The following is a 16112-nucleotide window of genomic DNA, read 5'->3' on the forward strand; positions in this document are numbered from 1 at the left end:
TAATTGTTTTTAATGTTATGTATTAACTCCTCAGTAATAAATTATTATTATGTAGGGTCTGAAGGCAAAGTGTCTAACTCTGACGTTCATGCAGGATCTGGTCATTGGAGCAAATTTTTATTGAGTTGGTCTTTTCAAAGGAATATTCATGTCTAGATAATAAGAAGTTATAAATGCTCAATATTATCCGATGAAGTGAGCTGTAGCTAACGAAAGCTTATGCTTAAATAAATTTGTTAGTCTCTAAGGTGCCACCAGTACTCCTTTTCTTTTTGCGAATACAGACTAACAAGGCTGCTACTCTGAAACCAATATAATTATTCTTCCACTATGGTAAAGAATCACATTTGGATGGAACATACGATCCTCTGCACTTATAAAAAGTTATTCTTGTGTATTTGTAATCCGCTAGCTATTTTTAGAGTGTGCATCACATTTTTTATTTCCAACTCATTATAATCTAGTATTCCTAATAAGTTATGTTAGATATGACTAAATGAAAAAGAGAACGAGCCAAATAAATGGAGAAAACCTCTCTCTTCTTCCGTGAGCAACTAAACAAAAAAAAACTGACATTAAAATTTCCACAAGAGAGTACACAATTGAATGTTAAAATGAATCTAGGGGTATGTCTACCCTGCAATATAAGCCTAGGATTCGAAATCAGGCTCAAGCCTAACTTTTGTCTACACACAAATCACACTAACCAAGGGTTTGGACCCAGGATCCTACGGAGGTGGAGGATGTGCACCTGACTCAAGTCCTGTTGCTCTGCAGTGTAGATGCAGCCCCACTGCACTCATGCTTTGGAAGTCTGCCAAAACTATTGAGTTTACTAACCCTGTGCTTGCATTGCAGTGAAGACATACCCTGTGGCAAATTTTGTCTGTAACAGCACATGCTGCATTGATATTCAGCCACTCATATTACATAATTTCCCTTATATTTCACAAGGCTATGTATCACTATATTTTTATTAGAACAAAAAAACAGATATTCCATACAGTACATTTTAAATTATGCATATTTCTTGTCAATGATAAACCTACTTGAGCCTGTTTGTCATTTATGCTTAGACACCTCCCCCTCCCGCCCCCTGTACATCCTGGGGCAGCATAAAGAGGCTTTAAAGTGGATGTAAATGTAATTTACGCCACTTCAAAGCCCCTTTTCACTACTAGAGCTGTGTAAAGGGGCCATATATATTAGTTTCTGTTATAAAATCATCAATAACATTTAAGGGCTAAATTCCACCAAGAGTGTGTGTGTGTGGGGGGGGGGGGGGGGAATAGCAAAGTAACACATTGTGCACATTATTGGTTCTTTCTATATAAGTGGGATAACAGGTCCAATTTACCAAATAATGGATTCATCAGAGCTAACAGTGACAGAATTCTCTCTAGTTAATCCTCTCCACCTTGGACTATTCTGCATCATATTCAGTTACTTGCAAACTACAGATAAACTTGGTTTCAAGCTAAGGATGGAATGCAAGTCAACATTTTTTGTTTGCAGCTCACTCTAAAATTTAAATCTATCCTAAAATACAAAAATAACCTCTAAAATACAGTATGAAATCAGGTTTCAGAGTAACAGCCGTGTTAGTCTGTATTCGCAAAAAGAAAAGGAGTACTTGTGGCACCTTAGAGACTAACCAATTTATTTGAGCATAAGCTTTTGTGAACTATAGCTCACTTCAGTATGCATCCGATGAATGCATACTGAAGTTATGCTTATGCGCAAATAAATTGATTAGTCTCTAAGGTGCCACAAGTACTCCTTTTCTTTTAGTATGAAATCAGTGACTAAAAGGCTTGTGGGTCAAGTTTTCTACACTTTTACACCGGTCTTCAAATAAATGGTTGAAGCAGAGATGTAAAATGGCCTTTGCATTTGCAGATCATTCCGCCTATTAATATAAACTAAAGTGCACTAAAAATAAAATATTTGATATTTGCAAGTACTGCAAAATTCTGAACAGAATTGTCCATGGTTTGATTTATTTTAGTTTTCACTAAAGAGTCCTTTTGGGATATGGAATGTAAAAAACAGTAAATCTTAGTTGAACTATCACTGATTTCCATAAAAAACTGTTGCATAAAAATTAAAAGAAACATGACAGGGACACACAGGGAAAAAGAAAAGGAGTACTAGTGGCACCTCAGAGACTAACAAATTTATTTGAGCGTAAGCTTTCGTGAGCTACAGCTCACTTCATGGGATGCATGCAGTGGACAATATAGTGGGGAGATTTATATACACAGAGAACATGAAACAATGGGTGTTATTATACGCACTGTAACGAGAGTGATCAGGAAAGGTGAGCTATTACCAGCAGCAGAGAAAAAAACCCATAAAACACTGGTTGAGCAACTACAACTGTGACTTTTACAGAAGCCTGGACAAACAATAGAATCTGCTTTCAAGCATGCCACAAGATTTACACCATTTTAAAATCTATTTCTGCCATTTTCCCTAAAGCCTTCTCAGGATATTTGTAGCACACCTTTTGTATTACAAAAAAGAGGCAATATAAGCTACTGGACAGAGTATGGAGTTGTGAGATAAGAATTCCAGAGTTCTAATACTGGTTCTAGCACTGACTTACTGTGTGCAATGGGCAAATTGTGTGTCTTCTCTATGAACAAATTTCCTCTTCTGTGAAATGGGTATATTATTAATATTTAATTATTATCTCCATCTCACAGAAGAGATGGAATTGGAAAGATTATAACTAGTGCTTGTACTGAACTTGGAAAATATTTAACACAATTTTTTCAGTCTTTCCTTGTAGGTCAAGTTTTTACACCTTTAATAATTTTTGTTGCACTCTGCTGGACTTTTTGCAATTTGTCCACATCTTTCCCAAAATGTGATGCCCAGAACTGGACACAGTACTCCAGTGGAGGCCCTACAAGTGATCAGTAGAGTAGCAGAATTACTTCTAGTGTCTTGCCTACACCACTTCTGTTAATACATCCCAGAATGATTGTTTTTTTTGGCAACAGTATTACATTGTTGACTCATATTTAGTTTGTGATCCATTATAACCCCAGATCTCTTTCCTAGACAGTCATTTCCCATTTTGTATTTGTGCTCAGGAACATAAGAATGGCCATACTGGGTCAGACCAAAGGTCCGTCTAGCCCAGTATCCTGTCTTCCGACAGCAGCCAATACCAGGTGCTTCAGAGGGAATGAACAGAATAGGCAATCATCAAATGATCCATTCCCTGCTATTGCTATTGATTATTCCTTCCTGTGTGTAGTACTTTGTATTGTCCATATTTAATTTCATCCTATTTATTTCAGACCATTTCTCCAGTTTCTCAAGATCCTTTTGAATTTTAATCCTGTCCTCCAAAGTGCTTGCAACCCCCTCCCAGCTTGGTATTGTCTGCAAGGTTTAGAAGAGTACTCTCTATGCCATTACCCAAATCATTTATGAAGATATTGATTAGAACCAGACCCAGGACAGATCCCATGTAGTTCTGGGACAGACTATTAAATTTCCTTACTTTGGACCACATCCACCCTTCCCATGCTTAAAACCACTGGGAGGAGGTCTGGGAGAGGAAATCTCTGCAAGGAACCTTCCCTCCACCCCCGCTCCAAAATCATTCCAAATGATCTCATTAGGGAAGCCACTGCAAAACCTTTTATCTCCTGTGGGAGCCTACCCCACACACTTTGCAGATTTTAGGAAACCATCTGTGCTTTTCTCTCACTGTCTATGCCCCTCAATATTTCCCTACCCGTCTCGCTGGCAGTGGGGTTCCATTGGAGCTGCAATATGAAAGATTTCTCTTGACTATGGTTGCCTCCAGTGGTCTACATAGAGGAAATAGCTGCCTAGATAATACTGTTATATGAGAAAGATAATTATGCCTAAGCCCTCTGGGACTTGAGAGAGTTCACTGTAACTTCACCGCTGGCCTGCCCCACCTCTACACATTTCCATGGCAGAGAACTCAATATTCATGGAACACCCTCCACGGGGTTTGTCAGGAGGAGACGTTGTAGTACTGTAGAGGAGACCAAGTTGCCTTCCATATGTAATGGGCCTCTTTCCACATGTAGGAGGGTCCCATCTATGCATGGATCTTACAGACACAGTCCAGGCCTCAGTTTATATGTTTTAACTGAGTTTTGACCTGTAACCTGTTTGTCATTCCAGCCTCAGCCTTCACTAAGCAGCAGGGGCTGGTCTGACTATAGACAAACTAGGCAGTTGCCTAGGGCATCAGATTTCTGGGAAGCTGCCCAGAGCAGCAGAGTTGACCCAGCTCACCCTCCATGACATAGGCTAAATTTGAGTGGATTTATGTGTCAGGTCACAGTGCCATTCACTAAAATTTCAGACAGAGGGGCAGCCAGGCCAAATCTGCTGCAGGAGGCCCAGACCTCGACAGATTTATCTTGAGTGGCTTCAGACTGGCAATTCAGTTACAGAAGGAGAAAAGCATTTGTTTCTTACCATAAAGAAACCATTTGATAAAGGTCTAGAAGGGGGTTCACAGGCTGATATAATAAGCTAATAAGAAAACAAAAAGAGAATATGGGAAGCCAGCATTACCTTGTTCTCGAATGTTAGAACTAAGGACTAACAAAAAATTCACTGGAAAAAACCATTATCTGTGGTAATATTGTTTTAATTATAAACACAGTTAAATGTAGGAACAGCTAGATTTTGCCTGTAGCCTATTCACATTCAATATCACGCTTACTTAGATGTAAACAAATTCTTACATTTGAAAGAGAAAAAACAGTCTTTCACACAAAGAGTCCATAAAATGTTGCCCACGTCATGTGGAATAGTGTTTGATGTGAACTGAATCTAACAGCATACACAGTGACTCACACCACCGAAGACTTTCCTTCAGATTTTAGTCTGAGGAAAATAGTGCCGGACATACCTCTGAAAGCAATGAATGGCAGAACATTCATAATAGAAGTCAAAAACACTGACCAAATTCTTCTAGTATATGAATACTGATTATCACTGGACAAAATGTAAAAGCTTCCTTTGATAACTTTACTTTGGAACTCCACAAAGGATTTTGTGAAGTCAGAGTTTCAGTGTGTGCTATTTGATAGTCTGTTTCATTTGTATTTGGAGTGACAGAGGAAGTGTTTTTTGCTAACTGGTCAAGTGAGAGATTGTGTGGTTCTGAATATCCTATGACGCATACATTTATTTTCATATCATCATATCAAATCAATTGATAATTTCAGAATAAAACTGTTATCTTGCTAAATGTGACTTTTAAGCTCAGCTAGACCAAGGGAATAAAACAGCGGGCCACCCAAAACCAGATTCCTTAAGACCCTGCACCACACTGCCGTTGGAACTTGCATGGAATAAATGTATTTCAGAAACACTGTCAAAGCACTATTCCGAATCTCAAAGAGCTCCAGAAAAGGAGTTTTTCCCATCCCAGAGGAGACTATCATGTGCTGAAGCAATTAGAACATTATCCTGACCAGGATCTCAAAAACCTGGAGTAGCAAAAACTTTATAAAAGGCATTCCACGTGCCATATCATATGGACTATACTGTGCACTTATTTTAGTCCTCAAATTTACATTCGGTAAAGGAAATGCCAAATATGAGATACATATGGTCTAAGTTTTAGAAGTTCTGAGCACCCACAGCTATCACTACTATGCATTGCTCGTCTGATTTTCAGAGATGCTGACCAGTGGGAATTGGAGACGCCTTGCACCTCTGAGACCTAAAGTGCAATAATTATATACTGGTTTACATATGTAGTAGAAAGAGTAACAGATACAGCTCTCTGTTTGTTGTGAATCTAAGATGATTCCTACTTTAAACAACTGTGATTTTTATCCCTCAAGTACATTTAGTTTTGACTTTTTTTCTGTATGGATCCATACATGTTTGATGTTTAAAGCCAAAGGTGGCACGCAAGCTGATTTTCAGTGGCACTCACACTGCCCGGGTTCCGGGGGGCTCTGCATTTTAACTTAATTTTAAATGAAGCTTCTTAAACATTTAAAAACCCTTATTTACTTTACATACAACAATAATTTAGTTATATATTAAAGACTTATAGAAAGAGACCTTCTAAAATGTTAAAATGTATTACTGGCACGCGAAACCTTAAATTAGAGTGAATAAATGAAGACTCGGCACACCACTTCTGAAAGGTTGCCGACCCCTGTTTTAAAGTATGTCACACTCAGCTAAAAAGTTTTGTTTTTACTTAAATATAAAATGTTTATTGACTTAAAAATGCTGTTTAGAAAATTATATACAGTTAATAGACTAATCTTGAATTAGTAAATAAATAAATTAAAACATTACAAATTAAAGGTACATTAGGTACAGGATTAGCCTTCAGTGGTTAGCTACTGTCCTCCTGTCTCCATATAGTTTCCCAATACAAGGACCTCTCCCACAGTATTCCTTGAGTAATTGCATAGCAATTGGTTTGATGTCACTTTTCTGGCTTCCATTCTTTTTTTCATATTTTCTGAGCATCCAGTGTTTAGTAATTTGATATCAAAACCCTTAAATATTTTTGCTATTATACAACTGAAAGCAGTTGATTTCCATTCTCTTGATTCTCATGCATTTCCTACTTTGAGGATCAACTTCATCCCAAGTGTTAGCCTACTGCAGTTAATAGATGACTTTAGCCCTGATAACTATAAGCTGAAAATCCTGATTAATGAATGATTGAACCAGCAATTATTTGAAGATCTCACAGTGATCTTCACTGCTTCTCTTTTGAACACATAAGTCTCAACCGCTAAAGGTGAACTTTTTAGAGATGTAAAAAAAAAAAAAAAAATCTCAAAAACCTAAGATGGAAAAATAATTAAAATAGTTTGATTTTTCTTTATGAAAAAAACCAAACAGAAACAACAAAAAGAACACTCTAAACTAGACATTTTAAGATCCAAGTAGGTGTTAGATATTCAGATTTTTAAAAAACAACACGGCAGAATTAGCTTTGCACATGACCCTTCCTCCTTTATTATGCCTTAATGACCATCAAGGAGCTTTGAAAAAAAAATCCCTTTGGATTAATTTTAACCTTTGCAAAACTTGAAGGCTTTTTGTCTTATTTAAATAAAATATCCTCACCATTTTCTTCTGTTGTTTATAATGAAACTACAAAGTAGGGTAAGTCACACTCCGTATAATTAGACCATGTGAATGGTCTATCCATGTATTGGCACACTCTGTATAGTTCAACAGTAATTAATTAAGGCTTCTGAACCAGAGCAGACTACTTAAGTCAGTTAAAGTAATGCTGTTTTGATTAAAATAATATTGCACCTTGAAGATCACAGGACAATTTGCAAACTGGGGAGGAGATCAGCAAAATATGTTAATTCATAATGTTTTCAGTAAGGATGAGAAAAGAAGGTGCATAGAAATCAAAGCACATACCTTTTTAAAAAGAAATATCTTTGAGAAAAAATGTACACTGAACAATATAAATAAATATATAGATAATATTTAGTGATTTTAAAGAACTGAAAATTCACACAGTCTATCCATTCACTTCATTCTACCCTTGTCCACCCTTCTTACTTAGCACATGAATCCAGATAGTCTAAAGTATTCTATAACCTCTCAGAGCCCTCAAATAAAAAATAAACAGAAGGAATTCACAAAATAAAAATTCCTATTTCTTTCTTTATAACTGCATGTATACCATACTGTAGGGATCCAACACATATTAGATTACTACAGTGTAATTGAATTTGGTTCCTGAAACCATGTCTTTATGAGACATGACTTGTCTCCACCCATAATTCAGACTTCACTTCATAAATGGCAGAAGCTGTCTAAAAATGTTGACTGTGATGCATGCTGCATAGAGTTATTGTAGCTGTGTTAATGCAGCAGTCTTCTGGCATTATTTAATTAGACTGTGGAAAAGCTCTTTCTGATCTATATGCTGGTATTTCTGCCAGTAGTTGGCCACAGAAACAGATTCCAGTATAATGCTGTTACAAGTTGCATAAGAAAACAACAAATAGAAACAATGTGACAAGAAAAAGAAGTCACAGAAAACAAAATAATTTAGGTACCACACCCTGCTTCCGACTAAGACAAGCACTGTATCTATCAAGAAAAACATACAAGGTTTGCTGATAATTTTGTTGCTGGAGTTCATGTTCAGTCAGCCATGGCAGCCATTTTCCAAGTTAAGAAAAAAATCACTGTGATAAAGCAATGAAGGCTTTTGGAGCATCTGGTTGTCAGCACTTAAATGAGACATTTGAATGCGAAAGTCTATGCCCTAATTTTGACATCACCTTTAGAAACTTAAAAGTCCTCTAAATGCTAATCATGGAAGCAACTCTATTTCAGGCACCTTTACGCATAATGAAATGGTCTGTTTTCTTTACATGACAGATAATGTGTGTTGAATACGTTATACTATAGAGTGTATTGCTTTACTGACTAGCCATCAAATGGCCCTGAGATTTCTTTTGGTGTATAGGGCCTTGCCCAACCCCTCAGCACTACAGCAAATTTCACTTAGGGCTCGATCTTGTAAAGTGCCTGCACTGACTTCAGCGGGTGTTGAGGGCATTCAGGACCTCATAGGAGTGTTTCACACTATTAGCCCTTAATTTTTTTTTCCACTGACTTCAGTGGGACTCCATGGGGGTGCAGAAATCCATAGTGTGGAACCAGATGCAGGACTGGGGTGTTAATATGGGGCTGAAAGGACAAAGGGCCTTATATGGCACATAGGACTGTCTGCACACGGGGGTGGGGGTAGGGGTGTGGATTTCATCTCCAAAGAGTTCACTTCCCCAAAGGGTCACTTCAATATAAAAAGGCATCCATTAACTCACTGACTACAGGAACTCCAAATTCATCAGTTTTTCCTACCAATTTAATTTTTAACTGACAGAATCCCAAATTTTAGTTTTATTTTATAGATATTACAATTGTTGATCTGTTCTCTTTAGATACATATACTGCACTCATCATTATAGGAGCTAAGTCCTGAAAGCATCTTGCAGCCTGGTTCCCAAAAGGACTTTTCACCTTAAGAGTAGCACTCACAATACTGACACCCCTTCTTCTGCTCAAGATCTTCAACCAACCAATACACAAACAACCTCCTCCATCCAAAACAAACAAAAAATCCGGATACAAATCAACCTAAATAAACCCCCAATAAATGTAAATTAATCAAATAAAAAATCACAAGACCTCCCCAAGCAGAGTTTTAACCCTGAAAAGGTAGAAGTGCCAGAAGTGCCATTAAGTCCACTATGAACTTCACTACTGCTACAGATTTTACATGGAAAGTCTCAGATACTATAGTAATGTGCAGCAGTATAATATCCTAAGGCAGGGTATGTATCGAAGGTCCGATGACCACTGAAGACAGTGGGAAGAATCTCATTAACTTTAATGGACTTTGGATCAGATCCTCTAAAATTAAAGGTCCATTTCCATTAAAAATCTGCTTTTAAACAGCATTAACACAACAGAAGTGTAAAGAATGAGGCTACACGGTGTGTGAGGAAAATCTTACACTATTCTGGCAATCAGTTTGCTCTCAGAAGTCAGACACTACCACAGGTTTGAAACTGCTGAGCTAGAAAAGGATTACGGGTACTGAAATGCAAAAATAGCATACGGCAAGCACCGTTTTTTTTGTTTCAGAACTCCTATATGCAGTACACCACAAATAACTTCTGAACAGAGTTAAACATTATGAAGGCTAGGTGTAGTATCATACCTCATTGTGTTCCTGAACTCAAAGGTGATTTGAAAGTTTAATTCTGAATTTTGTTGATTCGGTTGTTACTGTCAGATCACTGACAATTATTTTTGAAGTACTTCTGTGTATTTAATATAGTCAAGGACAAAGGTATGCTCTCAGTTACTCTGGTGTAAATCCAGACTAGCCCTATTGAAGTCAATGGAGTTACTCTACACTTACACCAAAATTAATAGGAGCACAGTATGGCTAAAGAGCTCTGTGTTTAAAGGTATAATAATTTGCAGCCAAATTCTACCATTAGATGCCCGCCAAAACAAAGTACTTTTTTTACTGAAATGTATAACTTGGAATCTATAGAAACAATTCCCACTCTAGATAGAATTGTGCACCAAATCCACACTGCTACTGGTTGGAACTGAGTGGTCACCACAGGGTATATGGTTTGGCCAAAAGGGGGCATTTTCAGCATCATCAGACATCACAAAAATAAGTTGTTCCATCCAAACATTATAGCCTTTAGGTGGAATAATTAATACACTGTCGCATCTTCAAATGTGAAGCCACTAAGCAGATGGCAGGTACATATCTTCACACATATATCTGTTAATTTAAAGGTTACATCACACAATCATTATCACACAAACATTATGTAGATTTAAAATGCTCCCCAAAGAATTTCAGTTTCGTTTAAACAAACCCTGGCAGTTTAAGATTAAACTTGCCACCCTAGATTTCATAAAAAGAAAAGGAGTACTTGTGGCACCTTAGAGACTAACCAATTTATTTGAGCATGAGCTTTCGTGAGCTACAGCTCACTTCATCGGATGCATCACTTCATCGTGAGCTGTAGCTCACGAAAGCTCATGCTCAAATAAATTGGTTAGTCTCTAAGGTGCCACAAGTACTCCTTTTCTTTTTGCGAATATAGACTAACACGGCTGTTACTCTGAAACCTAGATTTCATGTAAGTTAAAGGGAAACTACCCCTTTTTCTTATATCAGCACTACAGTTTATAAAGATACAATGCACTTTTATGCATAAATAATCTCTAGAATATATAAGAAGCCTAATTTTGTCATTTCAGATTTCTGGGATGAGAAAAATTGATACGTGTAAATACTAACAGTTGTTATTATTTGTATTACCATAGCATCTAGGAGCCCTAGCAATAGACCAGCTGGTGTGTATCTGGCCTTTTGTGTTCACGTGTCTGGGCTCAATCTTGTGCAATGTGCTGAGCACTCTCAGCTCCCACTGAAGGCACCCTACAGAATCAGGCCTATAGCTAAGGAAATGTATGTCTATATCTAATAATGTATATAGTGTCATTGTAGCCACGTGGGTGAGGTAGTTGGTCCAATAAAAGATGTTACCTCACCTACCTTGTCTCTCTTATATCTAATAATGTCTTTCAGTATAGCATGCCATATGTGACAAGTGGTCTGAAAAGATCTCAAACACCAAGTGCCTGAAAAATGCATTAATAGTTTAGAATAATGTAATAAAAGTGGAATTTGTAACAGGAAACATCATACAAAATGCTTTAAGCATTTATGACTGAAATGTTGAGGTAAGTGCCTTAGAGTTTTTATATAATGTATTGAATGATTTATTAAATGTTCTATACTATATAAACCAGGTAAAAATTAAAACGTTCTATATCTTGTTATACATAAATTATTGTATAAGGTATAGGTGCTCTTTTCAAAGAGGTCAATTTCAGGTCTAATAACTCAGCACATAACACATATGACAGCTGCATTTACTCTTTCTGAGGTCATTCATGTAGAAATAAAATCAAGCCAGGCAACAATTAATATAACTCCTCAAGCAGAAATCAGACATTTTTGACTGTCATTTTGAACTAAATGTAGGGATCTGATTATCACACAGAGAATAAAAATAGACTGACTATATTTCCATGATATTCAGCCAATGCAGTGAACTTTGACAGCTCAGTTATAGATATCAACTGTCCTACAACACAACAATGAGGACAGGGGAAATTTTGGCCATGTACAGTTGGGCAACCTCTACTCTTGTGAAAAGTGCCATGGAATTGCAAATATCTCTATACCACAGACAGGTACTCAGTTTATTAAGGTTTCTTTCAAAGACCTCCATACAGTAAATTGCGTGGCACTCCTTTTAGCTGATTCAAAAGGCTAATGCGCTGAATGGACCTTGCTGAGGATTGATCATTTGATTCAAAAGACCTAAGGTGTTCAAATTTCATGCTTCTGGCACTAAATTATCCCCTCTCAGACATTTATCCTTTTAAAAAATGCTACCAGAATACATTTGATATTAGGCTAAACTACAAAATGGTAAAATACTTATGAAGTGTTTTTCAGAACTGCATTGTGCTGTCTGCTGACCTCACTAAAGAAAAACCCACCAGCTACCCAGCTCCAAATCTGGGTTTTTCTAGAAGAGACTGTCAGAGAGGAAGAGAATGTCTGTAAATTGCCCTATTTTAGCTACCTAAATACCTTAAAGTTAGAAGATATTCTTTAATTGGGTTTATTTGCTGGTCTCCTTGTGCCCAAGCCCTCATACAATGCACCAACACATAGTTTATATCAGGGGTCGCCACCTTTCAGAAGTGGTGTGCCAAGTCTTCATTTATTCACTCTAATTTAAGGTATCGCCTGCCAGTAATACATTTTAATGTTTTTAGAAGGTCTCTTTCTATAAGTCTTTAATATATAACTAAATTATTGTTGTATGTAAAATAAATAAGGGTTTTAAAATGTTTAAGAAGCTTCATTTAAAATTAAGTTAAAATGCAGAGCCCCCCGGACCGGTGGCCAGGACCCGGGCAGTGTGAGTGCCACTGAAAATCAGCTCACGTGCCGCCTTTGGCACGCATGCCATAGGTTGCCTACCCCTGATTTACATTAACTGTCTAAACCCCAAATTGACGTGCAAGGTGAATTTCAAAAGCATTGATAGTTGGTACAAAATCTTTCAGATATAATTTAGGTCGTTCCCTGCAGTGTAATCAAAAGAATGTGAGAGGGAAAAAAAAAGAGAAGTGTCACTGATGCACTTCAGGTCTAGATACATTTTCAACCTCCAGCCTCCATTTGTACATGTGCAAGACTGTGCATCTGTGTATGCAGCTGAACAATTTTAACACTTACACAAATGCATTATTTGCCACGTTATTTGCATTTTAATTAGTTTTCATAGTGTTGTATTATATTGTAAATTGATTGTATTTTGAAAGGTTGAACAATGCCCCATGTGCTTCAGCTGGGTTAGGAGTGCTTTTATTATTATCATTATTCAATATTTATATTGTGATAAAACCTAAAGGCCACAACAAGGCTGGGCCCCATTGTGCTATAAACTCTACAAAGGCATAATAAAGTCCAATTCTGCTCCAAAAGCATACAGACTAAATGATAAGACATAACAGGTGGACAAATCAAACAAGTGGGTCACAGAGACAGGGTAACAAATTTAATAGGATGTGCACAATTCTTAGGGCTTATCTGTATAGAGAGTTAGTTCTCGGCAAGCTGGAGTGTAAATCTACAGCACATCAGCCTGCCATGCACTAAGTTTTCATGTGGACCTTTCTACCACGCACTAGAAGTTCCATAATGCTCTATGACCTACCGCTGTTCCAAACAGCTGCCAGTCAAAACACACTGTGGAACGAGTAGTTCACTGTACCAAGGAGGCAGGTTAGGGTGAGGCAGGTTAGAATGCTGGAGATTTACACCCTAGTTTGCTGAGCCCTAACTCTCTGTACAGACAAGCCTTTAGCTAGTTAGAAGCAGCGATCACTACCTGCCATCTGCCTAGCCACTATCAGGTTGCAATTTTCTGTGTGCATTAGCAGTAACATTTGTGTAGCAAAATTCTTGTCATTTTTTAATATTTAATGAGCCAGATTATATTGATTTAAATGTCACCAGTGTCAATCTGGAATAGTGCCACTAAAGTCAGTAGAATTACTTCAGATTTCCTCCAGTAAAATGGAAATCAAAATTTGCTTCTTTTTTAAAACTAAAAATAAAGAATAGCACCTCGCCAGGTGTTACTAAGGGGGCTAGGATTTATAGCAACACCTGCTGAGGACAGCCATTAATTCAAGATTTTTGGAATAGCAATACATATGGTCCCTGGTAAAAGGATCAGACTAAGTACTACAGTACTTTCCCCGGGTTAGAGATCAAAGCAGAAAAAAGGTCTTCTTTCACAAGTGGTATATCCTGCATTACACACATGGAAACTTTTTTTAAAGTGCCTAAGTGACTTAGGAGCTGAAGTCCCACTGATTTCTATGGGACTTGGGCTTCTGAATCAAGTAGTATTTTTGAAAATGTTACCCACAATGTCACTGTGCTGGAAATCAACTCTAGTGTTGGAGCATTGGTTATGGTAAATGAAAGACATTTCAGTTAACTGCTGGTATCAACCGGAAAAGGGAAAGCCATAATTTTACTGAGACCCCATTATGGGACTTCATGCAGTCACATAAATAAAAACCAAACCCAGAAAATAAAAGAGGACCTAAGACTATACCAATGGTAGATAGAACAGAGTGAAAACAGCATTTAGGACTGTAGCTCTTATCTTTGTGATATCTCGTGGTGATGTATATTTTTGTAGGTACCTTCCAACACCAGCAAGTAAAACAGTATGTTTAAAAAATTAAAATCATAAATGAAAATAATATTTTAATAAAACTATATTACTGTTAAATTCTCAAACTACAAAACAACAAGCATTTTGGGAACAAAAGAAGACAAGCATTTTGTAAATTAAAATGCTGTTTTTGCTGAATGAACTCTCTGGGAATTGTTACTTTCTGAAAAAATGTTTTGCAGATTTAACAAATGCCAGACACTTATCAGCATTCTGAGCCAGCATTCATGTATAGTCTTCTAATAATGCTGAGAAACCTCTACAAATCCAATTAGAATACAGCTCACTAATGCAAATTGATTATTTGAATATAACTTTCCTGCATCTGCCTGTTATGAAGTGTATCAAGAGTTCTCAACTCTCGTCTCATTGCCTTAAATTTACAAATCTGGATTCTTAGCTAAGTGAATTCTTACCTAAGTTTCTACTATAGCTTAGTGAATTAAAAAAAAAAGCTCACTTAACTTTCACTACATATGGTTCAAACCGAGTCTGCTACATATGGTTCAAACTGCCATGTGCTATTAAACAACTTGGGATATGCCGCCAGTCTCTGGGTCATATAACACATGGATTAATTCAATATTGTATGTATGAAAATAGAGGGAAGATATTCTCTATATTTGAATGTGACAAATGAACTAACATTATTTTAGTCCCTGCAATGTGACAATAGCGCAGTATACTGAAGTAAACGTACTCTTATGATAGTTTTCAGAGCCCCAGTTCCAGATCTTGGAGCAACAAGAAAGATATGTAGTTTTCCCCCCCAGTATACAATCCCCCAATAATACGGACAAAAACTAAGCAAATGATTTAGCTTGAAACTCCGCTGAATGAAAGGGACAAATTCAATTTTATACAAAAGCTACCCAGCCACTCGGCCCAAGACAGGGATATGCTGCAGATGTGAGGCCGGCTTCTGACAGGGTTACATATATTTAAGCCTGGAGTCACTCCATGGACTTCAGTGGACTGCAGAAGAGCTCTGTGTAAGCTCGAATGCTTGTCTCTCTCACCAACAGAAGTAGGTCCAATAAAAGATATTACCTCACCCACCTTGTCTCTCCATACTAGGATGGTGATTTTCAAAGGAGCCTAATGTAATTTGGTGCCCAATTATATCGAATTTCAGTAGGAGTTCAGTAGGAATTTCAGTGTGCCTAATGCCCTCAGGCTGCTTTGAAAATCAACCTTACATTGGTGTAACCAAGATCAGAATCAGCTTGTGGAGATAAGAATGAAATCTTAAGCCTGTCTAACTGGAATGATGAAAAATCAGCTTAAGATAAGGTGGTTAAACTTCTAAACAGAATCAAATAAAACCCAGCATGGGCCAATGCAAAATTTAGAATAAGAAAACAGAAAAGGTTCTTTAGAAACTAGAATAATCTTTAATGAATAAACCATATATAAACTTCTGCTTTCCAGAATCCATGGAGTTGGATGCTGAAGAGCATTGAAGGTGAGGACAAGCAGCTTGAATGTGATGCACTGGGAAACAGGGAGCCAGAAAGGTGATATAGTCAGATCAGTGGTCAAGGAAGGTGATTTTAGCAGTAACATTTTGCATGGCCTGGAGAAAAGGTGATTTAGCTATACAGCAAAATAAAGTAGTGAAGTGAACAAAACAAAATGGGAAACTGAAGTATGCCATTTAGAATTATACAATAAGAAAGACTCTTTTATTTTCCTTTTTTCCTTTTTTTGTGCTAAAAA

General features: G+C 37.2%; 1 protein-coding gene across 3 annotated transcripts in view; it reads right to left on the reverse strand.

Moving 5' to 3' along the window:
* The window catches only part of RIMS2 (regulating synaptic membrane exocytosis 2), a gene marked incomplete at its 5' end in the record, with an annotated part of 744128 nt that overhangs the window by 19837 nt on the left and 708179 nt on the right, over nucleotides 1-16112 (reverse strand). The gene's annotated exons all lie outside the window — the stretch shown is intronic.

Source organism: Lepidochelys olivacea (assembly GCF_965140295.1).
Source record: "Lepidochelys olivacea isolate rLepOli2 genome assembly, chromosome: 2".
NCBI classification, from domain to species: Eukaryota; Metazoa; Chordata; order Testudines; family Cheloniidae; genus Lepidochelys; species Lepidochelys olivacea.